Source organism: Arachis ipaensis, chromosome B6 (assembly GCF_059453495.1).
Source record: "Arachis ipaensis isolate K30076 ecotype BB chromosome B6, ASM5945349v1, whole genome shotgun sequence".
NCBI classification, from domain to species: domain Eukaryota; kingdom Viridiplantae; phylum Streptophyta; class Magnoliopsida; order Fabales; family Fabaceae; genus Arachis; species Arachis ipaensis.
The window spans coordinates 69,277,501-69,282,500 of NC_142441.1; positions in this window are offsets into that span (position 1 = coordinate 69,277,501).

Consider the following 5,000-nt stretch of genomic DNA (forward strand, 5'->3'; position numbering starts at 1 on the left):
TGTCTTTTTTTTTTTTTTTTTTTTTAACGTTCTGCTGACCCTCGTTCTTTAAATGACGCTATCCCGAGGAGGACACCTAAAGGTGAGCCTTAATGGCCTCATCTTTGGCAAGCTCCTCCGGTTTTTTTCACAGTTTTTTTTTTCCGGGTTTTTTTTTTTTTTTTTTTTACGTTCTGCTGACCCTCGTTCTTTAAATGACGCTATCCCGAGGAGGACACCGAAAGGCGAGCCGTAATGGCCTCATCTTTGGCAAGCTCCTCCGGTTTTTTTCACAGTTTTTTTCCAGATTTTTTTTTCCTATTTTTTTTTTTTTTTTTTACCTTCCGCTGACCCTCGTTCTTTAAATGACACTATCCCGAGGAGGACACCTAAAGGTGAGCCTTAATGGCCTCATCTTTGGCAAGCTCCTCCGTTTTTTTTTCACAGTTTTTTTCCAGATTTTTTTTCTGGTATTTTTTTTTTGTTTTTTTTTACGTTCTGCTGACCCTCGTTCTTTAAATGACGCTATCCCGAGGAGGACACCTAAAGGCGAGCCGTAATGGCCTCATCTTTGGCAAGCTCCTCCGGTTTTTTTCACAGTTTTTTTCCAGATTTTTTTTTTAAACGTTCTGCTGACCCTCGTTCTTTAAATGACGTTATCCCGAGGAGGACACCTAAAGGTGAGCCGTAATGGCCTCATCTTTGGCAAGCTCCTCCGGTTTTTTTCACAGTTTATTTTCCAGATTTTTTTTTCCGGTTTTTTTGTTTTTTTTTATTTTACGTTCTGCTGAGCCTCGCTCTTTAAATGACGCTATCCCGAGGAGGACACCGAAAGGCGAGCCGTAATGGCCTCATCTTTGGCAAGCTCCTCCGGTTTTTTTTCACAGTTTTTTTCCAGATTTTTTTTTTCCGGTTTTTTTTTTTTTTTTTTTTTTTTTTTTTTTTTTTTTTTTTACGTTCTGCTGACCCTCGTTCTTTAAATGACGCTATCCCGAGGAGGACACCTAAAGGCGAGCCGTAATGGCCTCATCTTTGGCAAGCTCCTCCGGTTTTTTTCACAGTTTTTTTCCAGATTTTTTTTTTTTTTTTTTTTTAACGTTCTGCTGACCCTCGTTCTTTAAATGACATTATCCCGAGGAGGACACCTAAAGGTGAGCCGTAATGGCCTCATCTTTGGCAAGCTCCTCTGGTTTTTTTCACAGTTTTTTTCTAGATTTTTTTTCCGTTTTTTTTTTTTTTTATTCCTTCTGCTGACCCTCGTTCTTTAAATGACGCTATCCCGAGGAGGAGACCGAAAGGCGAGCCGTAATGGCCTCATCTTTGGCAAGCTCCTCCGGTTTTTTTCACAGTTTTTTTCCAGATTTTTTTTTCCTATTTTTTTTTTTTTACCTTCCGCTGACCCTCGTTCTTTAAATGACGCTATCCCGAGGAGGACACCTAAAGGTGAGCCTTAATGGCCTCATCTTTGGCAAGCTCCTCCGGTTTTTTTTCACAGTTTTTTTCCAGATTTTTTTTCCGGTTTTTTTTTTTGTTTTTTTTTACGTTCTACTGACCCTCATTCTTTAAATGACGCTATCCCGAGGAGGACACCTAAAGGCGAGCCGTAATGGCCTCATCTTTGGCAAGCTCCTCCGGTTTTTTACACAGTTTTTTTCCAGATTTTTTTTTTTAAACGTTCTGCTGACCCTCGTTCTTTAAATGACGTTATCCCGAGGAGGACACCTAAAGGTGAGCCGTAATGGCCTCATCTTTGGCAAGCTCTTCCGGTTTTTTTCACAGTTTATTTTCCAGATTTTTTTCCGGTTTTTTTGTTTTTTTTTTTATTTTACGTTCTGCTGACCCTCGTTCTTTAAATTACGCTATCCCGAGGAGGACACCTAAAGGCGAGCCGTAATGGCCTCATCTTTGGCAAGCTCCTCCGGTTTTTTTCACAGTTTTTCTCCAGATTTTTTTCCTTTTTTTTTTTTTTTTTTTTTTACGTTCTGCTGACCCTCGTACTTTAAATGACGCTATCCCGAGGAGGACACCTACAGGCGAGCCGTAATGGCCTCATCTTTGGCAAGTTCCTCCGGTTTTTTTCACAGTTTTTTTCTAGATTTTTTTTCCGTTTTTTTTTTTTTTATTCCTTCTGCTGACCCTCGTTCTTTAAATGACGCTATCCCGAGGAGGACACCTAAAGGCGAGCCGTAATGGCCTCATCTTTGGCAAGCTCCTCCGGTTTTTTTCCAGTTTTTTTTTTCGGTTTTTTTTTTTTTTGTTTTTTTTGTTTTTTTTTTTTTTTTTTTTTTTTTTACGTTCTGCTGACCCTCGTTCTTTAAATGACGCTATCCCGATGAGGACACCTAAAGGTGAGCCGTAATAGCCTCATCTTTGGCAAGCTCCTCCGGTTTTTTTCTCAGTTTTTTTTCCATATGTTTTTTTTCGGTTTTTTTTTTTTTTTTTACGTTCTGCTGAGCCTCGTTCTTTAAATGACGCTATCCCGAGGAGGACACCGAAAGGCGAGCCGTAATGGCCTCATCTTTGGCAAGCTCCTCCGGTTTTTTTTCACAGTTTTATTTTCCAGATTTTTTTTCCGGTTTTTTTTTTTTTTACCTTCCGCTGACCCTCGTTCTTTAAATGACGCTATCCCGAGGAGGACACCTAAAGGGGAGCCGTAATAGCCTCATCTTTGGCAAGCTCCTCCGGTTTTTTTTCACAGTTTTTTTTCCAGATTTTTTTTTCGGTTTTTTTTTTTTTTTTTTTTTTACGTTCTGCTGACCCTCGTTCTTTAAATGACGCTATCCCGAGGAGGACACCTAAAGGCGAGCCGTAATGGCCTCATCTTTGGCAAGCTCCTCCGGTTTTTTTCACAGTTTTTTTTCAGATTTTTATTTCGGTTTTTTTTTTTTTTTTTTTTACGTTCTGCTGACCCTCGTTCTTTAAATGACGCTATCCCGAGGAGGACACCTAAAGGCGAGCCGTATTGGCCTCATCTTTGGCAAGCTCCTCCGGTTTTTTTCACATTTTTTTTCCAGATTTTTTTTTTTTTTTTTTACGTTCTGCTGACCCTCGTTCTTTAAATGACGCTATCCCGAGGAGGACACCTAAAGTTGAGCCGTAATAGCCTCATCTTTGGCAAGCTCCTCCGGTTTTTTTTCACAGTTTTTTTTCTAGATTTTTTTTTCGGTTTTTTTTTTTTTTTTTTTTTTTTTTTTTTTTTTATTACGTTCTGCTGACCCTCGTTCTTTAAATGACGCTATCCCGAGGAGGACACCGAAAGGCGAGCCGTAATGGTCTCATCTTTGGCAAGCTCCTCCGGTTTTTTTCACAGTTTTATTCCAGATTTATTTTTCGGTTTTTTTTTTTTTTTTTTTTTTTTTTTTTTTTTTTAACGTTCTGCTGACCCTCGTTCTTTAAATGACGCTATCCCGAGGAGGAAACCTAAAGGTGAGCCTTAATGGCCTCATCTTTGGCAAGCTCCTCCGGTTTTTTTCACAGTTTTTTTTTTTCCGGGTTTTTTTTTTTTTTTTACGTTCTGCTGACCCTCGTTCTTTAAATGACGCTATCCCGAGGAGGACACCGAAAGGCGAGTCGTAATGGCCTCATCTTTGGCAAGCTCCTCCGGTTTTTTTCACAGTTTTTTTCCAGATTTTTTTTTCCTATTTTTTTTTTTTTTTTTTTACCTTCCGCTGACCCTCGTTCTTTAAATGACGCTATCCCGAGGAGGACACCTAAAGGTGAGCCTTAATGGCCTCATCTTTGGCAAGCTCCTCCGTTTTTTTTTCACAGTTTTTTTCCAGATTTTTTTTCCGGTTTTTTTGTTTTTTTTGTTTTTTTGTTTTTTTTTACGTTCTGCTGACCCTCGTTCTTTAAATGACGCTATCCCGAGGAGGACACCTAAAGGCGAGCCGTAATGGCCTCATCTTTGGCAAGCTCCTCCGGTTTTTTTCACAGTTTTTTTCCAGATTTTTTTTTTAAACGTTCTGCTGACCCTCGTTCTTTAAATGACGTTATCCCGAGGAGGACACCTAAAGGTGAGCCGTAATGGCCTCATCTTTGGCAAGCTCCTCCGGTTTTTTTCACAGTTTATTTTCCAGATTTTTTTTCCAGTTTTTTTGTTTTTTTTTTATTTTACGTTCTGCTGAGCCTCGCTCTTTAAATGACGCTATCCCGAGGAGGACACCGAAAGGCGAGCCGTAATGGCCTCATCTTTGGCAAGCTCCTCCGGTTTTTTTTCACAGTTTTTTTCCAGATTTTTTTTTCCGGTTTTTTTTTTTTTTTTTTTTTTTTATACGTTCTGCTGACCCTCGTTCTTTAAATGACGCTATCCCGAGGAGGACACCTAAAGGCGAGCCGTAATGGCCTCATCTTTGGCAAGCTCCTCCGGTTTTTTTCACAGTTTTTTTCCAGATTTTTTTTTTTTTTTTTTTTTAACGTTCTGCTGACCCTCGTTCTTTAAATGACGTTATCCCGAGGAGGACACCTAAAGGTGAGCCGTAATGGCCTCATCTTTGGCAAGCTCCTCCGGTTTTTTTCACAGTTTTTTTCTAGATTTTTTTTCCGTTTTTTTTTTTTATTCCTTCTGCTGACCCTCGTTCTTTAAATGACGCTATCCCGAGGAGGACACCGAAAGGCGAGCCGTAATGGCCTCATCTTTGGCAAGCTCCTCCGGTTTTTTTCACAGTTTTTTTCCAGATTTTTTTTTCCTATTTTTTTTTTTTTTACCTTCCGCTGACCCTCGTTCTTTAAATGACGCTATCCCGAGGAGGACACCTAAAGGTGAGCCTTAATGGCCTCATCTTTGGCAAGCTCCTCCGGTTTTTTTTCACAGTTTTTTTCCATATTTTTTTTCCGGTTTTTTTTTTGTTTTTTTTTTGTTTTTTTTACGTTCTGCTGACCCTCGTTCATTAAATGACGCTATCCCGAGGAGGACACCTAAAGGCGAGCCGTAATGGCCTCATCTTTGGCAAGCTCCTCCGGTTTTTTTCACAGTTTTTTTCCAGATTTTTTTTTTAAACGTTCTGCTGACCCTTGTTCTTTAA